This window comes from Ictidomys tridecemlineatus, chromosome 2, assembly GCF_052094955.1.
Source record: "Ictidomys tridecemlineatus isolate mIctTri1 chromosome 2, mIctTri1.hap1, whole genome shotgun sequence".
Lineage (NCBI taxonomy): Eukaryota > Metazoa > Chordata > Mammalia > Rodentia > Sciuridae > Ictidomys > Ictidomys tridecemlineatus.
In genome coordinates, this window is record NC_135478.1 from 145995424 (window position 1) to 146021524 (window position 26101).

The window sequence follows — 26101 nt, forward strand, 5'->3', positions numbered from 1 at the left end:
TGTTTAACTGCAGCTTGGTCTTCCATGAGTATGAGTTTACCAAAACAATCTATTTATTTATGTAATAACTTCCAGCTGATAGACATTTAGACTCTTCAACTTTTTGCTACTTTAAGTGATGCTACAATGTTGTTATGTGTAGTCTAGTTTCAAGGAAGTTGAATTCAAATAAGCGAAGTGTCTGTGTATTTAAAAGCTTTTGTTAAATGTTTTTAAAAAATTGTGTCAGTGTGTGTAAGAATACCTGGGTCCCCACAGACTTGCCAACACTGCCTGCTATTGATGTATATCTTAACTTGTGAAGCCTCTAAGACTGGGTGAGAAGGTTTAGAGATGAGATTAAGTGTGCATTTGCAGCGTCGCAAATGGAGGCCCTACACACTCCTGGGAATGAACTTTTAGAAACATATGGCCTGGAATTGAGGGAAGAATAGAGGAATCGAGTGTTTGGGGGCTGTAGCTGGAAGGCAATCCTCTTCCAGGCAATTTGAACTCCAGAAATACATTGATATGATGGAATCCCCTGAGGAGCAAGTGTAAAGGAATTTGGGGACTGATTAATGAAGAAAAATCAAAGAACCCATGTGCTTCACTTGGGTAGGTGACAACTGGAGTGGAAATACCTGTAAACATCAAGGACTGCCAGCTGCCTTCACCTGGCTCAGTGGAGGATGACTAGGGTAGTGGAAAAACACACGCAGGGGCTTTCGGAAACCAGAGGAGCAGAGGAGGGTGCGTGGCTACAGAGAAGGATCTTCCAACTTGGAGATGACATATTCCTTAGAATATTTCTGCTAAAGCTGCACATAATGTGTTGGGGGTGGGGGGATCCTTTGGGAAATAGATGATGGAAGGACTAGGTCTGTCCTTTGTCATCTACTTTCCCAGAAAAGCCAAGTCCCTGCCATCGCTTTTGATTTACTGATGCACACATTTGCAAATGGGTTGCAGTGGGCTTGTTCCAAGGAAGTTGGGTGAAAACAGGTTTTTCAATCAGGCATGGCATAGCCTCACAATGAGATGACAGCTCAGAATTTGTTGGGTGATTAGCGTAATGGGCCCGGAATGGGTTAGGATCCAAGTGAAAGCAAATAACAACAGCAGGAGTGGGGTGTTGTGTCTGTGCACACGCTGCAATATGTCTGCAGCACACATTGTCCCCAACCATCAGAAGCCCTTCAAAGTATGCAGCCCGTAGCTACGGTCTTGCCAGGTCACTGCAGTCACTTGGTGCCTGACCCAAGTGGCAAGATTATCTAGAGATTATCCTCACCACTGCAGAACATGGAGACATGAGGCAGTTGGAGAGCTTCCTTGTTCTTGCTTATCCCCTGTATCAATGTCCCACAGTCCCCTGGGAAATTAGACATCTGTGTATCATTCTCATTGGAAATGTTTCTTGGGTAAGGGATAAAGGCCAGAGGTGCACGTGACTCTGGATCCAGTATCAACTGTAATTGAGTCCAACTTGAAGAGAATAATTAACGAGACAAATTTCAGAAACTTGGTGGAATTTGCTAGCCCCTCAGGCTGAGTTCAAGGGACAAGGCTATGCAGAGATTACCTGAAGATGGTGAAGCCACCAAGAGCCTTGGGCTGGAGTTTGTGGTCACTAGAGGGCACTGGGGCCACACAGACCTTCTAGCCTTGGTCAGTATTCTGTATACTGAGGCTTGGTGAGATGCTCCCATTCAAGAGGTGTTTACTGAATAAACATGGATCCAGACCTTGGGTGTTACCATGATAAACAGGCAGAGAGTGTAGGTGTGGGGGGCTTAGGAAGCCCTGCTCGATCTGGCACCTGGCTATCTTTCCCTGGTCACCCCGTTTGTCTACCTCAACCACTTTGGCCTTCCTTTGATCCTTTGCATCAAGATCTTTTCAGACTTAGAGGTCTTGTGCAGTCTCTTCCCTCTGGCTGACACATGGGTAGCTCCTTTATCAACCAAATGTCAGCTTACATGTCCTGGCTCTTCAGATAGGTCTCCCCAGAGACCAGTTTTCCTCTTTCTCAGAGACTCTTCAATTTTTTGAAGAGCCCTATCACTCTCTGTGCTCATCCATTTCTTTGTTCATGTGACCTCTCCATACTGGACAGACCATACCATGAAACCAAGCACCTCATTTTTCTTTCTCTTGGCCATCTGGGTCATTTTGAGCTTATTAGATACCTTTGGTGAGTTTAGAACAAAGGTGTCCTTCTTAGACAGATGGTTTTGCAATTGCACAGTGCCTGTCTGTGAAGAAGAGGCTCCCTCTGGGGACACAACCCCAAGCCACAGTACATGGCCTGGTGAGGGAAGACCAGGGCTGAGTATAGTCCTCACTTGTCCCTTTCAGCTGAGCACAAATGAAAAACCAGGAATGGCCCTGACTGCTGTATTCTATGGCATAGTAGGTGCACAATAAAGCATTGGATACGTGATAGAAACTCAAAACGTGCATTCTATTGAGGGATACCAAAAGGAGGGAGCTGCCACAGAAGGAAAGAATGGGTAAAAAGAGTGTGGATGGTGGGACTTTTTGGCCTTTGGCCTGGGGCAGTTGAGCCCTTCTCCATGCTATGGCCATTACTTCTGACCTTGAGCAGCCTTGTCCAGGACTCCTTCTGAAGCAGTCCCGCAAGAGCAGGATCTAACAGCAAAACCTAAGGTTTCCAAAGATAAAGAGGAGAATGAGAGACTTCTGGTACTACAGCACATTGAGCCTGGTCAAAGAAGTACCCTGTGACAGGACACTGAATGCAGCAGCCAATGGTAAGGAGGGCCTCTGTGGACAAACTGGCTAAAGGCACATGATGCAGGAATCAAGATGAGCCTGAAGAATGTAACTCTGAGAGCTGAAAGGGTTCAGCCTGCTGGCTACAGCTGTTGGTGGAGGATTTTGGGGGTGAGTTAGACATTCCAGAGCAGCTAAGGATAAATTAGACAAGTACATTGGGGGTCAGATAATTAAAGGCTTAAAACTATGTTAAGAGCTTACCTTTGCTCCAGAGTCAAGGGAAAAGGTAAGCAAGGAGAATACAGAATCTAGCTTAAATGTGATAAAGTCACTCCTATTGTAGTGTGGAACTGGATTGGAGGAAGAGACGATGAAAGAGAGGCAAGGTAAGACAGTGAAACCATTTGACTGCTCAGTAACCTAGGTGGGTGACACCAAGATCTGAGCTCTGATAGTGTCAGTGGAGAGGGAGAAAATGGTATTTGAAAGAAACCTAGAAGAGAAAATCTACAGGGCTTGGTGATGAATCGAATCTGCGTTAAGAAGGGGGTGGGAATGATTTTGGGACATAGGCAGAGGAAGATGAGTGGTTTCTGGCTTCAGAGGGTGAAATGAGCAGAGGAGAGGAGAAACAGGTTGAGCAGATGGCAATGGCTGTGGCTGTCCATTGTTGGAAAGAGATGACTCTGGGACAGCCAACTGGGCATATCTAAGAGGCCTGCAATCCAGAAGAGACACCTGGGCTGGGGTTATAGCAAGGAAAACCTACATACAGGTAGCAGCTGTAGTCACCAAAATAGAGGTTCTAACAGAGGGTGGATACTCAGAGTGGAACAGGAAGGCCTTTGGCAGAATCCTGCAGGAGCATCAAAATTTAAGGCACGTGGAGAGCAGGGAAATGAGCAGAGACCAGCAAGATAAGAGAGAAACCACGGGATGGGGAAACACGGGGGCAAAGTATGAGTCATAAGGGGGAAGTGGTCAACATCTCAGAATCCGTTCCAAGGAGATAAGCGGGACAGGACCTGTCACTGTGCAACAAGGGGGTTTTGGTGATCTTGCAGTATTAGTGTGGATAGAAACCACAGTCCAGTGAGCTGAAGGGTGAATGGAAATAGAGAAGATGGAACTTATGAGTGGGAGGTCTGGCAGTTACCTGGAGACAAATGATGGCAATAAAGGGGAACAAAGGGGTGAGGGGGACGAAAGACAGAGGAGCTCCAATTTGGGTATCATCCTCACTGCCTTTGCCAAAATGTTTGCCAGAACCTGCACCCCCAGGGTCCTCTCCCTACTTATGGTTCCAAGTTTCTAGAAAATGCAGACTTCTCCCAGCAGGACCGGCTGCTTTCCTGGTGGGTCGTTTCTCCGTGACCAGGCACATTTCTTCTTCTGCTCTTTCTTTAGAGACAACCTCACAACCACTACTTCCATTCAGGCTGGACAGTTGCCTCTCCTCTCCCTGTTCCTTTTTAGCATTTTCCGGCCTCTTTACAAATTCTTTTCATCACAGGAAGGTCCTCCTGGCTTTCCTCCAGAAGCCCTTTTGGGCATTCATTTATTCATCCAACAAATATTTACCTAGCGCTTATGGCCTACTTGGCAGGAAATACCGCACTAGACGCTGGTGCAGATATGAATGTGAGATCAGAGTGGAACCACGAGGAATCAGGAGATGAATAAGACATCAACTCATTCGTTCATTCCACAAGCACGAGCTGGCTGCCTGCTGAGTGTCAGGCCCCTGGCCACACACATGGCATTATAACATAAGGTCAAAGTGGCACGTGGCAGAGCACAAGTAGCCTGAAGTACTGTTGCAATGGAAAGGAAAGAGATTATTTTACATAGTTACATCTTGGTAATTATGCTTCCTCAGGAGGCTAGCTCCAAGAGAAGGGGACAATTTGGTTGTGCCTCTAGCCAGCTTCTCCTCTGCCATATAGAAGAGCCACTCTTGAGGCAGGCATGGTGGGGCACGCTTGTCATCCGAGCAATTCAGGAGTCTGAGACAGGAGGATCCCAAGTTCAAAGCCAGCCTCAGCAACTTAGCAAGGCCCCCAGCAACTTTGTGAGATTCTATTTCTAAATAAAAATATTAAAAAGGGCTGGGGATGTGGTTCAGTGGTTAAGTACTCCTGGGTACAATTTCTGGTAAAAAAGAAAAAGAAAGAGAGAGAAAGAGAGATAGAGAAGAACCACCTTTTCCTCCTATTGTAACAATATCCTCTGAATGGCTTGAGTTCACTGTGGGCATTGGTGTCTCTTCAGATATAGAATAGCTGTGGCAATCATAGACTAAATTCCCAAGAAAGCAACCCACATACCATGTCCCCACCAATGTTGCTACTGACCAGCTAAAAAAGATTTTTTCCCATTATTATACTGAGAGTCAGAGAATCCTGAAATACAGAGATAGAAGAAAAGGTGAGGTCTTCCACCAAAAGCAGTAAAGAATTTTTAAGTGCCTGTAATGTTGCAGATCATGGGGTAGTCCCTTTAGTCATATTATATTTAATGGTTATCATTTTCTTGAAGCGTCTTTCTACTCATTCACCCATCTATCCACCCATCCAACCATCCACCTACCCATCACTCACTCACACATCCATCATCCTTCCAGCAAATACTTCCATGTCGGGCACAGCATTCCAAATTCAGAGTTGTGACTAAGGCAGAACAGTCCCCCTTTCAAGCTGCCTTCAGTCCAGCAACAAGGTCAAACTAACATTAAGCAAGTAACTAGTTTGAAAAGTGTTATAGAGAAAGTTCAAGGTGCTAAGGAGGTACCTAAGAAATCCCGAGGCTAACAAGTTTTTTTATCTCCTATAGAGGAGGAAAATGAAACTCAAAGACATTAAGTTATCTTTCCCAAGGTCACATGCCCAGTGAACAAGTGAAATTCAAATCCAGATCTGTTTTGCTTCAGAGCCTAATGATTTTTCTCCTCAAAGCCTCAGCCCCATAGAGGAATCAGTGATGCAGAAGCCAAAGTGAAAATTTCAGGTCTTTCTTATTTCTGGTTTGCTTCAATGATAAAACATGGTTTAAGCATTGTAAAAAATAGTGCTAGAGAAGTCAGAATAATGGTGACATTATTCAATTTTCTGCCATCCTTTAGAAAAGTGAACTCTGACAACTAAAATTCCCTTTTCCTCCCATTCTTGCTTCTTCCCTCCCCCTTTCTCTCCCTACTTTCCTGCCTCTTGTCCTTCCCTGCATCCCTCCCTGCTGTTTTAAAAGGCCCTTGGTGTAGGACCAGTACTGCATGTGACTCTTCCCCAGAACTCATTATCAATACATACTCCGCCCATGCCTAGGCCTGGATTGTCAACTTGCTACTGGTCGGGCAACAAATGAATGCTGGGATTTCCCACAGCCATTCCTTACAACTGGCACTAGTCATGACGACTGGTGTGGTTGCTATAACTGCAGCAGTTCATATCAAGAATGGGCACGTGGGCAGCTGCTCACTCACAGTGGTCAACGCTCTCCAGCTCATTGCTCCTCTGACAGGCTGAAAGCAGCCAGTGGTGGTGGAGTTTGCCCCTCTGAGGGTCACGGGCTCTGTGTCCACACGTGAAGGAAAGAATTCTACTGAGGGTCCCAGGCAAGATCAGATGACTGGCTCTGATCAACACACCAAGAAAAGTTAGGGAGGCAGCGATCGGTTTCTTGTCCCGGCTCCACTCTCAAAGTGTCCTGGGTGACTGCTGGCTCCTCCCTCAATCTCGAGCCAGACTGGCCTCAGTTTCCTCATCTCCATGTGGGGAGAATTAGTCCAGATGAGCACATGCTTTTGCACGAAGATAGTGTTAGAAAGCATTGCTGCTCAGGGAGGGAACTCGGGGACTCTCTCTGCCTGGCCAATTCTGTGTCACTGGAAAGGTGGAAAAGATTTGTCTTGGCTTTGGCCAGCCCTTGGGGCTCTGTCCTTCTGGTGAAGGGTTGCTTTCTGGTGGTCTAGCCCTACAGCACCTGGGCACAGGTAAGCCTGCTTAATTCTGGGGCTCAGTGGTTAGCAAGCCCACCTGGCTAACAGTCTTCCCATCTGCCTTTCATAATAAAAGTACCATCTTACTATATACCTGACTACTATGTTTGATTTCTGACTACTCAGAATAGGACTGCTATATGTCCAGACCCCTACACAGTTCACCTCTAAGTTTATACCCAAAGGACTTAAAATAAGCATACTACAGCGATGCAGCCACATCAGTGTTTGTTTACAGCAGCTCAATTCACAATACCTAAACTATGGAACCAACATAGATGCCCTTCAACAGATGAATGGAAAAGGAAATGTGGTACACACACACACGGGAGCATTACTCAGTCTTAAAGAAGAACGACATTATGGCATTTTTAGGTAAATGGATGGAGTTGAAGAATATCATGTTAAGTGAAGCAATTGTAAACAATTGTTTTAAAAGTTTCCTTCCTTCCTTCAATTTCAAATGATACAAAAGCATCAATAGTGAAAACCAAGTCCCCCATCTCTCTTGACACTCAGCCACCCAGATCTCCACAGATAGGCACAGTCTCAGCCACTGGCCATTTCTTCTAAAGCGTCACTGTGTACTGCAAACTCTGGGCTAGCCCTCGTTGTTAAAATTAAGAATCTTGGAGAACTTCCCATGCAACCACCTCATTCTTTTCAGTGCCTTCATCATATTCCATGGTGGACTTTTAAATGGCCACCATGAAATACTGTCTGTGGAGATCTGGGTGGCTCTGAGGGTCAGGAGAGGTGGGGGACTTGGGGTGCACTATAGATGCTTTCATATATTTTGAAATGGAAGGAAGGAAGCTTTTAAAAAGATTGTTTACAATTCCTTTAAACTCTTGTAATTGTGAGTCTATCTGGGTTAGATTTCTGAGCTTCCTTTTCAAAAAAGTGATGATGTTAAGTGACCTGTAAGGGGGACAAAATGATCACTAATGAAGGTCATTTCAGGTCTAGTGTTTCTTTTCCAGAATATAGTTGAGGATTCAAAACAAAGTAATCGAGTAACCCAATAGTAGGAAAGATTAAGTGGCTCCTTTCTGAAAGATCATTTCAGGCAGATATCATTTAGATATAGATATTTTAACCTTCATGGTCAGTCTTTTGTTACATTGTATTGTTGGATGCAGTGTCTTATTTAATATTAGTAACAAACTTGTAGAACAGGTATTGTTGGTCCCACTGTACAGGTGAGTAAATAAAGAGTGAGGTCTCATAGTTAATAGTAGTAGAGCTGAGTCATCAAATCTACCCGTGCCCAGCTCTGAAAAAACATCATTTTTCTATTCTAAAATCTTGCCTCTCATACTGGTCCCTGCTATATCCTTGGACACTATCACACTGAATTCCCGAACAGCACTGTGTGGGGGGTAGTATTATCCCATTTCCCAGATATGGAACCTGAGGACCAAATAGCACAATATCTTCCCAAAGCTGGTCAACTCATTTTTATTCCATCAGAATAAATCATGGCCAGGGGCTGGGGTTGTTGGTTCAGCGGTATAGAGCTTGCCTGGCATGTGTGAGGCCCTGGGTTCGATCCTCAGCACCACATAAAAATAAATAAGTAAAAATAAATAAAGGCATTGTGTACAACTAAAAGAAATAAATATTTGAAAAAAAAAAAGAATAAATCATGGCCAGCTGGTTTAAAGAGAGGCTCAGAAAGGATGCACATGCGTGCTCCTTACCCTGCAGTTTTAAAGCTCTTTCCTGTTCTGTGCTGCAAAGAGCCAGCTCCAGGGTCTTTGGTACCTGGAAATTGAGAGTTGCTTCTGGCCCCGGAGGCTGTGCCCACAGCTCTGGGGCTGTCACCATGCCACAAAAGGAATATACTGAATTACACCATAAATATGGATATCATTTGGATTACCACGAGAAAAAGAGGAAGAAAGAAAGTGGAGAACATTCAAAGAAGGCCAAACTCTACCACACACAGCACTGTGCTGAGAAAATACAAATGAAAAAGATGCATGAAAAGAGAAACACCAAACAAAAGAATGGGTGAAAAGACTCCTGGGGGGGGGGGAGCCCCCCTTCCCAAGGTTGGTGCCCAGGAAGAAACAGAAGTCTTAAAAGTGATTCAAACAGGAAAGAGAATAAAGAAGGCCTGGAAGAGGAGGGTTGCTCAAGTCTGCTCTGTAGGAGATGGCTTTACAAGAAAACACCTAAACGTGACAGATTCATCAGACCAGTGGGCTTACATCTCAACAAGGCCCATGGAACATGTCCTGAACTGAAAGCCACCTTTTGCCTACCCAATACTTGGGGTGAAAAAGAATCCTTCATCCCTACAATATACAATTTTGGGTATAGTCATTGAGGTGAATGTGAGAGAGTTGGGCCTTGTAAGACAAGGAGGCAAAGTTATTTAGGGAAAATAGGCCCAAGTTACCAATAATCCTGAAAATAATATATGCATAAATACAGTCTTACTGGTTTGACAGACGTTTTACACTCCTTATAATTATTAAAGACTACAAATCAATAAAAAAAACCACCATAACTGTGATATTTATGAATACTACCAAACAGCCTTACATATCTGTAGTCATTAAGAGAACTACTTATTAAACTGTAAAGATAAATAAATAAATAGATAGATAGATAAATAAATAAATAAATAAATATAAAAGAAGAAGAAGTTATGACCAGTCCTTGGTCACCCAGGGGTCATCTTGGGAAGGCTGGCCTATCACATTTTATTGTGAGAATTACATTTACTTCTTAATGTTAAAGCTGTTATTGGGTCTCTCTACAAGTTTATTGTCTGTCTTCATTTATAAGCAGCCCAATCCTGACCTACTTGAGTAAGACATAACAATAGATGGGGCCCAGTCAGCTGGCTAGCGGACAAGTTGGCTCAGTGATGAGCAACCTCCTGAGACTCAGATTTTGCTTTGCTCCAAGGCTTCAGTGTTCTGGGGTTTCTTTATCACTTGCTTTAAAAATAACTTCTTGCAAACAAAAAAAAATATTTCTAAAGATCACAAACACATGCACAAGCAACACTTCAGACACCTCACTAACCACACCACAAAGCAAAGCAAAACAAGAAAACAGTTCGAGAAGCATGTCTGTGACACCAGGAGGGAGAAACAAGGACCCTGCGGTTGGAGCAGAGCCCCAGGAGGCCCTGCAAGATGCTAATGCAGAACTCACATTAGGCTCACATTAGCAAGCACTGTCACCTCAAGGCCAAGTGCTTGAGCAATGTATGCAGGAAGGAAAGCCTGCCTGTCGTCCTGCAGCAGGGTAGGTGACAGCATCAGAGAGTCTATAATTAAAGGGCTAAGAAGAACAACAAGTGGTCTCAATGATTTCTGCAAGAGAAAGTATTTACATTGCATAACAGAGCAAGAATAGGCCCGTGCCCGTTCCCTGCTGTTATCTTGGCATTGCATGTCTTCATAAGGCTTTAACTGCCATGCCATGTACTGGTGGCAGAGTCACATCCTTTCCCTGTTTGCCCAGGAGGACATTTGTCTTCTTAATTGAAGCATGTGAAAGTTCCTGCTTCCACTACCAGAAGCTGAAACCAAATATTAAAACAAACCTTTCTCTAACAGCTCCTGTCTGAGGCTGTTTGTGCTGGTAACCTCTGTTTGTCTATGTTCGGCACCACTGTCGTAAGGAGCCGTTGTGTATTTACACACCTGTGCCTTTCTAAAAGATCACTTGCTCATTTCCTAATTTGTCCACTTAACAAACATTTACCCGTCACTCTGTTCCTGATCCCAGATTAGGCCCTAGGGACACATAGATGGCAGGGTCTTTCCCCTCCAGCAGTTCCTGCTTCCAGAGGAACAGGGGTGAAGGGGGTCACTGGGGTGGGTCTGTGTCAATGCAAAGGCAGGAGCCAGGCTCCTGGCACCACTGAGTGGGACGCTGATGGGAAAAACGTCAGAGAGGAGATAACCGTGGAGCTGGGCAGTGAAGGATGAGTAGTTTCTAGTCTGGGTGCTCTGGGGAGGCAGGGAGGGTGGAGGGGAAAGGGCTGGGATGACATTTTCACTTCTGAGCATGGTGAGAAGGAAGGAGACTTTTTGGTCTACTTTAAGCATTAATTTTAATTTTATTTTTTTGGTACTGGGGATTGAACCCATTGGCACTTAACCACCAAGTCATATCCCCAGATCTTCTTCATATTTTATTTAGAGACAAGGTCTCACTGAGTTGCTTAGGGCCTCACTAGGTGGCTGAGGCTGACTTTGAACTCCTAATCCTCTTGGCTCAGTCTCCCAAACTGCTGGGATTACAGGCATGCGCCACACTAAGCATTTTCGAAGAAAGTGCTTTCTTACAAAAGCAAAGATAACCATGTCCACTAGAGTCTGCATCTTAACAAAGGCCACCGTTTCTGATCTTTAGTGCAAAGGCAAATAACTGCAGGAGGGTCAAGCAACCTTGGGACAGAGGGGCTGCTTGCAATCTGTCACAAGCAGGGAGACAGCACAGGGGATTCTTTAGGAGGGAGCTGTTGTCTCACCTTCTCTTGAAGGTCTGTGGCAGGTTAACTCTGCAGCTCAAGGCAGAACTCCTACCATGATGACTCCCAGGCAGTGTCCTCTGGCACTTGGAAGAATGAAAGAGAGGTGGAAATCCCACAGGAAGCCACACTAGTGGAACCATTTGTGTGTCCCCCAAACCTCAGCCCTCAGACCTCCCCTGTAGATTTCTTCTCTTTAGTGCCTCTCAAAGCCTAATGCTAAGTATACACCAGGTGTTCAATATATGTTTGTTTGATCAACCAACTGAGTGACCACAAAGTTGAGATGAAGACTAAGTTGGGGGCTGGATATAGCTCAGCTGGTAGAATGCTTGCCTCACATGCATAAGACCCTGGGTTCAATGGGGAGCACCACACACACAAAACAAAAACAAAATAAAACCTAAAAACCTAAGTTGGATTCTCCTTAAGGACATCCACATCAGCCATAATTGTGCATAACTGTGCATCAAATTGCCACAACTCTATTTGCCCCAAGCTTCCAGTCTCAACCTTCGTGGTGAAATTATAACCATGAGATTGAATTTATTTATCATTTGGCATTGTAGGTATATTTTAAATGATTTCTTACAACAGGATGGTCAAATACACAGATTGTTAAAAACCAGGTAATCCTGAAAATGTCACAGACTGCCAGGCTCCACAGCACAGTGTATTCTGTGCTACTGTCTAGCCCTTCTCACTAGCTAACACACACTGCCCATCGCTGACATCTGAGGCTGGCGTCTCCACTACAGAAGACACTGCCCAGGCAGTCACTGGCTTGTGGGTGGGTTGGGGTGCAGCAGGTCATCAACTGGAAAGGAGTTGAGGGCTGCAGAAGAAACAAGCCAGGAAAATACCAATGGTAGGAACATGTTCAATACACATCTGTGCCATGTGTCACAGATTTAGGACAGAATTCTGACTCTAATTTTAAGTCTACTACTATTACTATGTTCATTCAATCTGCTTCCCATTTTCATTTCTTAAAACTAGGCAATTAGAATGGACTCACTTAAAGGACTCAACTCATCTGCAGTTCTTTCCTTGGATCCTTTTTTTTTTCTCAAGACACCTCATTTTTTTTTTTTTCCTGGTGTGCTCCTAGCATATGACTCCCTCATGCTGTGTCATCTTCTCAGAGCAAGATTCTGAGCAGGGCCCTGAGAAATCTTTCAAAAGCAACCTCAGTCTGAAGCTGGGGAGGCAGAAAAGATCAAGGCCTGGGGCACGGTCTTCTCAGCCCTGTTCTGATAGGAATCTAGCAGCCCAGCCTCCTTTAGTTAGCTGCTGACCCCACTCCCAGCCCACAGGCACCAACATCAGGAAGATAAGCAGACTCTCACTCAACAGTATGGCAGGAGGCTGGGTGCTGGTCATGGTTTCAATACTGTTTGTCTTCACTGGAACTCATGCTGAGGCCTGGTCTTCAGCATGATTATTGGAAGATGGGAACTTGTGAGAGGTGTTTGGGCCATGGTGGAGCCAATGAACAGATCAATGCCTTTTTCAAGGGAGTTCTGGCTCTTTTCTAATGGGGTTAGTGACCAGTTGTTATAGTGTGCAGCTGCCCCTCTGTTTTACCTCTTCTGCACAAACAAGCTTGCCCTGCTGATTTGTGCCATGAGTTGAAGCAGCATAAGCCCCCGGCCAGAAGCCAAGCAGATACCACACCATGCTCTTGAACTTTTCCTCCTCTGGAACTATAAACCAAAATCAACCTCTTTTCTTTATAACCCACCACGTCTCTGACATTCTGTTAGAGCAACAGAAAACAGACTAAAAGAGCACTCTTCAGGATATTGCAGTTCATGCTGCTTTTCAGTAAACATAAATACCTCATGCCCTTATCCTCACCCACATTGACTTACTACGCAGAGAGGACATCTTCTGAGACAGCCTCTCTGAAGTTTGTAAGTTTGTATCAGCATCTGGCAGCTATATTTACTGAGTGCTATCTATGTCCCAGACCAAGCACTTTGCAATGATCTTCCCATTTCAGCTTTCCATGAACCCTTTGGGAGTAGCACAATATAACGATCCCTACTTTAAAAACAAGCAACAGAGCTTCAGAGAGAAAATTAACCAGGATAGCCCAGCTGGTAAGGGGCCAAGAGGGGAGGGAGGCTGACCCTTCTCACTCCACTGTGAATGTTCTTAACCACTACTCCACAAGGCTGACAGTTTATTTTCTTGTTCTCATGGATATAAATCATATCCTTAGTCTTTTTTAAGATCAAGTAAGTCAAACCTTCTCCTAAATTCTGATTCCTTTTACTTCCCTTCTTTAACTACTCCCTGTACTTCTCAATCTCCCAGGCAATTCAACAGGAAAAAAAAAAAAAATCGCTGTCACTTTTAGATCTGAAGGGAAGAACTATCTCTCTGACAGGGGTTTCTCTGTTTCTCCCTGGGAATCTCCTTGGGGTCAGGGGTCCACTTCTACTAACTATACAGTGCAGAACCCTTTGCCTCTGTCTTCCAGTGGTTCAGACAATGGGAGGAGTGGGAGAAAACAGGAAGGCAGGAGGAGAGATACCAGGGTGTCTACTCCTTTGCTCCCTCCTGCTCTCCTGCTTAAGTCTAGGCAGCAGATGTGACCCTCACCACTCCCATTGTCTTAGCCCCTCTCATGTGTCTCTAGCTGTCCCCAGGCTCCAACAAAACAACCTCTTCCTGTTGCCCCTTTAAGCCCAGGGGCCCTGTTGGAAATTCCTGGATACTTTGGTGTCTTGTGGTTCTCTTGACCTGGCTACACCTTGTCAACTTCTTTCCAACATCCCAGCTGAGTGTGCCTTCTGTCCCCTGCAGGACCCCAACTGATGACCTCTGGCACCCTCTAGATCCCTCTAGATCATAGAACAGGCTAAAACAAGACCTGGCGGTGACTCTGGTCATCTATTTTTACAGCAGTTCTGACTCACCTTTTATAAACTAGAGTCAAATGTGTTACCTGACAGGAGGGGAGGGAGCTTGGCTGTCCTTCTGCATTTTCCATAGCGCTGCCTCTGCCCCACGTGGCAGCAGGGAGAACTCCCGACACAGGAACCAAAATGGCAGACTGACTTCCAAGTGCCGCCTCTAAGTGTGCGGGTGGTTAAATTTAGAATATGAATAAACATTTATCCTTGGTACCCACGACATAATTTCACATCTGTAATAAACTTCTGCTTTGACTCGATGTATATAAGCAGCTGTGCACTTGTTTTTTTCTAAAAATAAAATCAATGACACCCCACCAACACTCTCCTCTTTGCTCCTCTGTGATGTATTCTGAGCATAAACAAGTCCTCAAAGTTTCATGGGTTATTTTTCTTTTCTTCATATAATACACATGCCACAAATCTGCAATTATGGGATTTCTAAGAATTTAAATGATATGGTCTAGATACTAAATAACCCCTTTGTTTTTGGAAAACACACACACAACATCCAAGAGCATGAATTTGTCTCTTGAAGGTCAACTGGTAGCCAAAGTTAAACTCTGAAAACAAGTTTCAGAAATATCACCTTTGTTACTTCCTTATCAATTGCAATAAGTAAATAATACCATCTAAAAGAAGTATTCTTTCTTAATGTGCCCAATTATGAAAGTTTCTCAAGAGTGGTGACAATTCCGAATTATTCCCAACTCACAAAGAAATGGTCCAATCTGACCTGTGTACTGAGACGAACTCATTCAACCCAGCAACATTGATTCAAACAAGATCCAAAAGGTATAATACCCAGACCATCCTATACACCCAGAGCCAGCAAGAAGCACGTTAGTATAGGACACTCTGGTGAACGAAATCAGGGTCATTTTAGACAAGAGACTGTCAAACATAATACATCTTAGATGACTTTATGATTTTAAAACAGAATGAGGGGAAACTTCTAATTAGAAATGAATTAGTTCATTAAACATGATTAAACACTTCATAAATTTTTGCCCTGACCACCTGCTGATTTAGGCACCTTGAGAAATAAAGAAATATGGTCAATGACTCTTACCTTTAAGGAGTTTATAGTCTGGTCAGGTTAGGGCATAAAAAGAGAATTATGGCATATGAAAGTGGATACAGAAGAGTGAGAAGTGAATGGTCTGGATGGTGAGAGCTCTGGGAATTCAAAAGAGAGAGAAAAGACAGAAAACTGCCTTCAGAGTCCTCAGGGGGAAGAAAAAAATAGTTTTTCTCTGAAAAGCAGCAGTTCCTGTTTTAAAAGTTACGAGAGGAAACTTTAAATTATCTAATTGAATCAAACCCAGTTTCTTTATTGTACAAGTTTGCCAACTAAAGAGGGTAATATTAAAACACTTTGTGGTGGTCCAAACGATGACTGAACACACTTATTTCTTGATGATTTTCTGTGGACTAAGGACATAAGAAGCATTCATTATCACCAGCCTGGCAGGAAGCACACAATTCAAGAACAGCAGACTTTCAGAAAACCGAAGGTAGTGAAATTATATTCTCTCTCCTCGAAGGTTTTCTATTGATCTTCTTAGAGCAATTTCAGAAAAATTGCAAACAAATAATTTACACCCGATAAGAAAAGACAAGCTCAGGGAAGATAGGTGATCCAAAAAATGAGGAAATATCTCTGGCTGAACCATGTTCTATTATGAAGGGCACACTGTCCTGATGGCTGACCATTTTTCTTTCCTTATCTGAAGGCTTAATGCTAGGGTGCAAGATGAGGAGTTAAACTCTTCCTTTCTGTTGGCTGCCAACACTTGCAATTTATCAGACTCATTGCTATTTCATTTATTGTAGTGCTTAGCAAATCGCCATTGAGCTCTGTGGAGACAGAAGCCATCCTTGGGTCCAGCCAGTGCACAATAGAGAGATGGGTAGAGGGAGAAGCTGCTGTCTTTCCAATTCATCTTGACTCATTTGAACTTGAAAAGGGAACACTTTTCAGTCTGCAAGGAATAACACCACACAGAAAGTCGGACCAACTACCAAAAGGATTCCACGTGGGCCTTCTAAGTCTAAGCATGATTTTTCCAGGTAATCCGTCATCAATTCATGGCATCCTGGTGATTTCAGCTCCCATAGCTCCAAATTCTGAAGGATTTAGAGATGTTTCTTCAGAAATGACAGGAGCTGTTAGCTACGTTGCAAAACTTTTCTTTTTATTAGCAGATGGTGGGACTTCTTTTTCATTTCCAATTATGAAAACATGTCTCAACTTGTTATTTTAAGCTATGGTGAGCATTTGACCTCCAGTATAAGGCACACGGAGAAATAAGATTGTTTACTTTAGACTTAGTTTATAAATTAGTGTGTTGATTCAGGGTCTGGATAATCCATTTTGCTGTTCTGTTTTTTTTTTCTTTTTTAAATTCAGCAATAGTGTGTAATTTAAAATGTCAGGAAATGGTAATAAAAGGGTGGAGGTTTTTTCCTGCTCAGTAATTATGCTCTGATATTAAAGTTAAAATACACAAAATAAAAGCCATGGTTATTTAGTATTTTTCTTCATACCACACAGTCACTATAAAAGCTGTTTTATGTCCTTATCTTTTTCCATCCATATTTGTATTCTGCATATGAATTCAGCTCTTGTCAAATTCTCAAAAGGAGTATTCTTGCTGGTCTTCATCTGGGTCTTTATTTTGGCCATACAGTTGCTTAAGATTAAGGTGAAAACAGATTTCACACTAGAGGAAAACACACCAGCCTGCAAGCTTATAAATCTAATCTCAAATGATTGTATATGCAGAGCAAGTAGGGTTTCCTAAAAAAAGAAAGTGTTTGCCAAAGTCAAATAAAGAATGACCACGTAGAAAACACTGTGCAGACTTCTCAGATTCCAAATAGGAAAAGGGAGGGTCACTACAAAATCAAGCAGAAATGAAAATGCTGGATATGGTGAGGTCTCTTTGAAGATTCACAGCCTGGAACCTCAAAGCCCCAGTAGTATCTTAGGTGCCAATGACCTCTGAACCCATGGGCATGTCTCACTTTTCTGTTCAAAACTTGTGCAGAATCCACGTCTAACAATCAAACTTTACGTTTTGATTGTTATTCTCTTTGAAGATTCTGATTTTCTTAAACTACTTTCTCTGGAATTTTAAAAGAAGCACAAAGAAAAAGCAAAAACCAATCAAACAACAACAATAAAAAATAAATAAATAAAATAAAAAACCAGGGCAAATACCAAACTCTGAGATTAACTTCAAACTTTACAAATTCAAGTAAGAAAATTTAAATGTGTCAAGTTGTAGGCGGCATTTAAGGCCATAACTAGTTATTATCCTGCAGTATTTATATGGCGCTCTGGGCACTAGATGCTTCTCAACCACTAATTACATATCTCTCTGGCTGTCCCAATAAGGGAGTGCAGTGTCCTTAACCACATTGAACAGGCAAAGAATCAGGAGTTAAGTGATGGGCCTCAGGTCACAGACTGAACAGAAGTTGGGAAAAAGGAATCTGATACCTAGAGTCTTTCAGATCAAGCAAACTTCTTGTCCAGCTTTCAAAATACCAAAGAGGTCAATACTGTTGTAGATTCAGAATTTTTGTTACAACAGTGAGAAAGCCAGAAACGTCACCACTCTTCAGGGAGCAAAATCAGTCACTGAAGTTGTTCTACAGCAGCCATTCTGGAATACTGGCCTATAGCAGAATCTCTTGGTGTCCAGGCTTATTAAAATACAAACTTTTGAAAAGCGACTGCAGTCCTTCCCATTCAGGAAGTCTGGGGTGAGGCCTGAGATTCTGCATTTGTAATAAGGTTCCTGGTGATATTGATGCTCCTGGTCTGGGAAATTGTATGGAATCCACCTTCCACTTCACATCAAGGCCTTTTCTCCTACACCTTGGAATCATCCCTCTCTCTCCAGGGATTGTCTTCAGATGATACTCCTCTTCCTGTGGGCCTGGCTTTTCAGCTTCCTCATCCCTGATTTTGGTCTGCATGTCCCATAGATGGAAACGAGGCCATGCAACAAGGTGATTAAAAGCCTTGGTTCTGCTTTCTATCAGTTTTCCCACCCAGGTCTTACTATTTCCATTGTTGTACCTGTGCTATGGGATAAAATACTATTTGCCCTATAGGCTGAATTTAAGGGTTAATTGAGGTCACCGACTAGAACATTGGATGCCTGACATAGAATTAAGAACTCTCTGATATTTATCACTATTATTATTCTGTTTGCCCAACAAACATTATGGAACACCTATTTATTATACATTGGGGTATATGGAGAACTATAGGGCATATTGAGGGTAATGGAGAACTCTCAAGGAACTTACTATCTAAATCTTGAGCGACATGGGGGTCTCAGAGTCATCTAGGAATCATACTACATGAACAAGTTCCAAGAAACAGTCCATAACAGGCAAACACGAAACAAAGCAAGGATAACCAAAATCTGTCTTCAAATGAAAACTTATGTGAAAGACCAAAAGGTAAAGTTGGGGTTGTTCTGGTTGAACAGGGAGGGGAAATCAGATGTCCCTCCTCCTGATTCCTACTCTGCTTTGCCAAAGGCTTCTGTGGAGCCCCAGCCCATGTAGAAAACCATACTACTAGACATACTTTAAAATAGAGGAATCTAAGGCCCAGAGAGGCTGTGCAACTTTGATATAAGACAGAGCCAACTGTGTTGCTATAGTTGGGATATGATCAGGATAAAAGACCTCAGAATTATGTACTGGAAAGAACTTTACAGATGATTTAAAATTGATTTGGTGTTCTCATTTTACAGAGAAGGATACAGAAGCTTGAAGGTATTTTAGAAGCAGATCCTGGGAACACGGCCCGCCTTCCTGATTCCTAACCCAAATTTCTTTCTGCTGCATTTCTTCTGCTCTTCATTCCTGCAAACAAGACTCCAAGATGGAGTATGGCTCTTCTCCACTCAGTGGTATCAGAAGCTAAAATATTTCAGGCCAGCCTAGTGGGCAATTCAGGGTGTCTTCCTTCAAAATCCATCTCCTTCTCTGAATCTGAGAGGGTACATCTAATAAAGATGTTGGCACTTCATTGGTTAGTTTTTTGCTCCAAAGTACACTCCTCCTCTGACATGCTGGTATCTTAATAAAGGTCATTCACAGAGGGGAAGGAGCATTGAAAAGAATTTGGGGAGGCTCAGAACCAGAAAAACATCAAAGAAGGCCTGAGTCCATTGGCTGGCATCCACATGTGATGCTGATAGATGTCACAGGAGGGCACAGTTTCTTTCCAATTGCCACTGGCTTCCCTGCCAAGGAGAACAGTCCTTGAATTGCAAAGGAGAAAACAGAAGCCACTGTGTGGTAAACTGGAGAGGACCAAAACTTCTAACGCTCTAAGTGAACTCAAATCTCACACCTGGATGAGCGGCACCCCAGGCTCACAGGAAATGTTCCAATGAGATGGTCAACCTGCCAGCGAGGCCTTCCAGCTTCCCCAACCATGAGAGGGAGGCCAGAAACAAGGAATGAAACAAAGTCTCCGTTTAATTAAAAAAAAAAAAAGAAAAGAAAGAAACAAGATTTCTCCAAGATATAAGTAGATGGACTAGAAATTGATCTCAGAAAGTATCAGTGGGGTGGGAGAGCGGGTTGTAAAGGGAATTGAGCCTGGTGGTGCCAAGGAGCCGAGTCAGTCTCCCTAGGAACAAACCATATCATACTAGGGCCAGTCACTTCTTAATAGGATAAAGCCACAAAATCGGGGGATCAGAGAAAATGAAGCAGACGAGATGGAGTTAGCAAAGAACTGAGGACGCCGTTATAACACACAGGACAGAAATCAGTCCAATCAAGTAGGTGAACAACTTGATGATTGACATTTGCAATAGACATGAATTAGTTTTAGGGAAACATTTCTTGGCCTTACCCAAGGCAATATTTAACCAAAAACAGAGAATATTCTTACCCAAACTGTCCAGGTACAAGAGATCAAATTAAAATTAGCATATTTGCAGGAAGTATGCTCTATCCCCTTTGTAGAATAAAAATTTAGAAGCTCGGACTACCACCTGGATGAAGTCAATAATACATTGGATGGCAAAATGTGTAATTAAAAAGATCTGACAGCCTAACATGAAATTTGATAAAATTCTAATTTAAGAGAGGTAAGTATAATTTTTTTTTGCTGAAAATCTTTTTTTTTTAAATAAAAAAGCATTGCTAATGTTGGGGAGACACAACCTAGTGAGGTACTTATGATATAGCTGTAGAAATTATAATTGGTGTAACCTCAATAGTACTTGAAGTAGGACAAAGCCACCAAGAAACTCTCATCTTCAGCTATGTCTGCAGAATAACGTGGTGGTCTGCTTTGGATGGACTATTTAGGCAAAGTTCTAGGTACCCCGTTTTAAGATTAAAGAAGGACTGGGATAGGTCTGGAAGAGAATGAGAGGATTCGACATTCATCAGGTCAGACATGGTTGAAGGAACTGAGTCAATAACATCTGGGCAGGCCTGGGCTGAACGGCCAGATGGGGATGTGTTCTGGGCAGTCCAGGCCCAACAGAAATGGTGCACCCTAACATCTCCAATGGCTGCAGCAGGAGGCAGGGATCCATCACAGGAGCCTGTCAAGGAAGGCCAGACAGTAACAGTACTTCCCAAAAGATGCAACCTCTGTCCTCACCCTCCAGGCTGTCCCTGTCTTGGGTAGTGTCAACGTGCCCATGTTTGCAGCAACTAATCCTCTTCTGGAAATAAAGACCTAGGACTTCATCCGGCCAGTTGGAAGAGCTTCTTCTATGAGCCACCAAACTGTACTGAAATCCCAATAAAGCCTTTCTAATGAGATGCTGGGATCACAGAGAGCTTTCATCTAGGCAACTCCGGGGCATTTTCACACCAATTATTGCTTTTTATCTTCACAATACTCCCACCAGGTGAAGAGGAGGGAGCAGGTTTTATTTTGCCCATTTTGTAGGCGGAAAAGCTTGGGGAGACATGGCAAATTCTCCTCCATCCTGGGGTCTGGAATTGATAATCTGGTTCTTTCCACATCTCCATTAAAAAGGGGGTCTAGGCCACGTTCCATCTTTCTGTAGGACACTGTCCTTATTACACAGCATTTGAAAGCAACACTAACTGAGGGTTGAATTAAAACTTTTGGTTCCAGGGTATCAGGGACCTGCTGGTGGAGGCAAGTACAGCTCTTAGGAAACAGTGTGAGAAAAGTCATTTGACCCTTATTAGTGGTGATTGACAAGGAAATGACAGCTTCGATAGGACCTTCATCTCACTTAACCTCATTTTCCTCAATTATCTGAGGAGTTGATCATTCTCTGGGATGTAAAGCAGATCCCAAATGGCTTTTAACATCACATGAAAATATCCAGGGCTTAAGAGCACTCTATTTTATGATTCTACTGTGGTATTTAACACAGTATGCCTTAAATTAGATTGGCAAGCATCTCTCAGAGTCATGGGATCTGTAAAGGACATGTTAAACCTTCCTTGTCTGTGTGTCAGGAGGTATAAAAGAAGAGGTATGAACACAGTTTCTAAAATTAGATGGCCTGAGTTCAAATCCCAGCTCAACCACTTAAGAGCTGTGTGACCTTAAACAAGTTGGTCAAGCACTCTGTGTCTGGCTTTCCCTTCTACAAAACAGAGATCATAAGTGTATATCTTTCTCCAGGGAACAGCTGTGAGTGCCTGACCCCTGGGATGCATTTCCCATGTCAGCCTCCATTACCGATGAACAGTCTGTAGACTATGAGCCCTGAGCATGGCAGCTGAAATCAATTTATAGACTCTTTATTCACTTGCAATGAGATCTTGGGTTGTTTACACTAGAGGAACATATTAGGAAAGCTTACATAGATGAAATGCACAGAAAACTAGAAATCTAATTCTTGAAAAGAATTTCAACCACTTTTTTTTCCAGTGAACCTTTACAACCAAGCTAACAATCTATAAAGATCTTTTGGAGCTTGTTTTTTTAGATGAGACAGTGATGTGTCAGAGAATTCATTCTAAAGGGAGTTTTAAAAATAAGCCACTTTCAAATGTCCCATAAGGGAGAAATTTACCTAATTGCTCACAGCATCAAGACTAATTTTAAGTGACTTAGATTCTGGTGTTTGAGAATAAATAAGATGGGATCCATGTGGCCTTAATGTGTAGCAGATTCATGTCTTCAGCTGGCTGGAGGTGACACTTCGAAGGCAGAGGGAGAGGGCCAAAGACAACCGCTCCACAGAAGGTTCCCCTCAACCTGGAAGGAGCCGATCAGAGCCCTGGGAGACAGAAAAAAAACTAGGCAAGGAGAGAACCCAAGGGGAAACAGGCATCCAGCTGTGGCAAGACAGTTTATAACAGGTTAAGATTTGAAAACAGCCATCAATGTCGCTATTCCAGTTAGAGTCTTCCTTTACTCACATCTAACTGGCTGTTAGATGTGAGTAAAGGAAGAGGCTGCACTCTGAAAGTGGCTCTGTTGGTTTTGATGTTTTTTTAAATATTTACTTCACTTGCTCTCTTTCCATAAAGAGAATTTTTTATAATGAAGTTACAGAAAATGTACAGTCACAGATCTGTGGGGATGCCGGCAGACAAGCCTCCCTGGCAAACTTTGTAAGGATGCTCTTGTGATTCAGGACTGCGGGTTCTGTCACCACTGGTTAACAGTGTGTCTAAGCCCAGGGGAACGAGGGGGTAACAAATGGATATCCTCCTTGAAGCAGAGACTGCAAAAATCCTAAGCCCATAGTTTGGTCCCCTTGGGACTCAAGTCTCCTGTGTCTGAAGTTCCTGCTGGCAATTAGCATGGTGGTTAGGAACTCCCGCACTGGTCTGGTTTTAATCCAGTTCTGTCACTTTCTGGCTTTGACAATCTGGCTTTGGGCAAATGATTTAACTTCTCAGCACCTCCCTTGCTTCCTCTTTAATAGCGATATCTAGATATCTAGCTGGGGACAGTGGCACATGTCTGTAATCCCAGCTGCTCCAGAGGCTGAGGCAGGAGGATCCTGAGTTTAAGGGCAGCTTTAGCAATTTAGTGAGGCCCTAAGCAACTTAGTAAGACACTGTCTCTAAATAAAATATAAACAAAAAAAGGGCTGGGGATGTGGCTCAGGTGAATCATCCCTGGGATCAATCCCCGGTACCAAAAACAAAACAAAACAAAACAAAACCTATTGGATTGGGCCTATCCATGAGGGGAGCCAGGTGTTTTCCCTGAGCTAATGTGTCAAGGGCTGAGCACAGTCCACTCTAAGTAGCCATGATCATCATATTCATCAATCCTCTGCTCCACCCTCTAGTGGAGAGTCACAAAAATGCAGAAATAACAAAAGACAGGGACTGGTGGGGGGTTTGGGGGAGGGAGGCTGCACAAAGAAATTGGGCATTGCAACACTGGTTTTATTCACCCCTAAAGAACAAGCTGTGACACAGGCTTTGGTGCCACTTGGTTCCAGAATAAACAAAAGCCCTGAGGATCCAGGGCCCTGTCAGAAAACCCTAACATTGCCATATTGTGAACAGCAGCATCAGGCATTCACAGGGAGGGAGGGAGGGAGGGAGGGAGAGACATGCCAGAAATACAGTGGTTTGTGGAAATGGAGAAGACGGGGCACCTGTAATCTGGCACCACTATCTCTTGGGCCTATCAAAAGAGTTACTGGAGTCCCTCTGACCTAAGGATCAAAGGATTAAATATAAATCAACCATTTTGCTGCTCTGTTACATCTGAATTGTGTCCACAGGATGGGAAATTACAGGATGTCAGGAAGGTACCATGCACCAGGCCTGGCACCAGAGAATACAAAAGACACCTTTGTGCCAGTATAAAAATAGGATGAGATTTGAATTTCTGCCCATCAGGAAGGTGCCGAGCTGACTTCCACCTGCAGCCTTTCTCTCCTCCATAGCTCCCCTCACCTGGGACCCCTGTAGTTACACTACCCGCATTATTTTTCTAATCACAGTAGGCTAAGAACAGATGGCTGCAACCTTTTCCTTTTCTTATGATTTCATTAAAATGTTGTACACACAAAGACCTCTATGTGATTCCTCAGAGGTTGTTATGGTTTAGATATAAAGTGTCCCTCCAGAACCCTTTTTTTTAATATTTATTTTTTAGCTTTAGGTGGACACAATATCTTTATTTTACATTTATGTGGTGTTAAGGATCGAACCCAGTGCCTCATGCATGCCAGGTGAGCACTCTACCACTGAGCCACAACACCCCCCACCCATCTCTTGTTAATGCAGGAATACTCAGAGGTGAAATGATTGCATTGTGAGAGCTGAAACTAAATCAGTCCTTCCTAGTTTGAATGGACTGCGTGGTAACTGTAGGCAAGTAGGGCATGACTGAAGGAGGTGGGATACTGAGGGCCTCTGCTGTAAAGGTGCCTCTACCCTGCAGTCCCTCCCTTTCTCTCTCTGTGTCCTGACTCCACCTTAAAAAGCTTTTCTCCACTGGGCCCTTCCCCCATGATGTTCAGCCTCACCATCACCCAGAACAATGGAGTCAGCTGTCTATGGACTGAGATCTGACACCATGAGCCACAAATAAACTTTCCCTCCTCTAAGTTGTACTTGTCAGGTATTGTGATTACAGCAATGCAAAAGCTAGAGCTACTTAAGAGCTTATGGCCCCAAATGACTTTAAATGTGCAGATTTCACACTCGTGGTTCTGTCTGTAGGCACTAGACTATTACCTGCCTCAGGAGAATCCCACTTCCCCTCTCAGCCCCTGCATTCTGAGCCTCTGCTGTGTGACTGAGGGACCAGCATCTCACACCTGGGGCAAAGCACCAAGAAAAGGGGAGCTTGTGGTCAGCACTGCTCTGGGAATGTAGTAGGAGGACAGGGGACTTGCAGGAGCTGTGGATGCCTGTGTAACCCTGCCAGCCACAGCAGTCAGACTAAACACATCTATGTGTAAATTCAATTTTCCCTTTCTATTTCATGGGAAGAGGAGATTTCACTCTGTTGTGAGGCCCCAACGATCATGTTTACTCACAGTTTTGATTTGAAGGTACTAGTTATTTGTTATCAGACAGCATCTGCTAAATTATTAGCAGTATAAATTACATGCAGGATAGTTTGCTGAACTAGCGCTAAGTTTCTTGGTTTAATAAATGTGCAAGTGTCAAGATAAAAAGAAAATCAAAAAATTAATGCAAGTTATCAGGGGGAAAAAATACTTTGGCTAGAGGAGCTTCCTAAGGCACATAAAGAGGCTGGAAATCTTATAGGGCTCTGACCTGGCCCTCATCTCTTCTCATATCATATCTTCTGGCCTGGGCTCACTCCACTTCCTTGGCTGCTATGAAGTCCACATAGCTGTCTCCATCCCAGGTCTCTTTTCTCAGTGTTCAGGGACAGGAGTCAGCAAATTTCTTGAAAAGGATTGGAGAGAAAACATCTCAGCTTTGTGGCCACCCAGTTTCTGTTGCACCTACCCAACTCTGTACTTAGAGTATGAAAGCAGCCAGATGGTTAAGTCAGTTAAAGAGTTGACTTAAAACTTTATTTGCAAAAATAAGGGGAAGGCAGGATTTGGTCCATCCTGACAGGGTTTGCTGGTCTTTGCTCTCAAATCCAAGGGCCCAGGAGACATTTCCACCTAAAACACTTCAGAGCTGCCCCCAGTCTGAATGCTTTAGGTTATATGCATTCTCTTTTATGTCTAGTCTCCTGTAAACGTAGCAATAACTCTCATATGTCTGGGGCTACCACTGGAACAGCATCCATATTCTCACCCTGGCATCCCACAGTCAAGCACAGACCCTTCCAAGCCTCACTTTAAATATATCTTGTAAGTCTTCCTCAATGATGTGTTTTTTGACTGCAAGGACCAGGTCTTACTCATTGTTGTAACTCTCTGACCTAGTGCCTCATTTAATGTTTGGCAGATGGAAGAAGCTACAAAATATGTTTTTGAATGAAAAAAAATGAATGAATGAATGAATGAATGT

At 43.3% G+C, this 26101-nt stretch overlaps 1 protein-coding gene and 1 pseudogene across 2 annotated transcripts in view; one reads left to right on the top strand and one right to left on the bottom strand.

The window, feature by feature from the left end:
- Positions 1 to 26101, bottom strand: part of Chn2 (chimerin 2) — a 296829-nt gene that overhangs the window by 157047 nt on the left and 113681 nt on the right. The gene's annotated exons all lie outside the window — the stretch shown is intronic.
- Positions 8544 to 9171, top strand: LOC110597554 (ribosome biogenesis protein NSA2 homolog pseudogene; annotated as a pseudogene).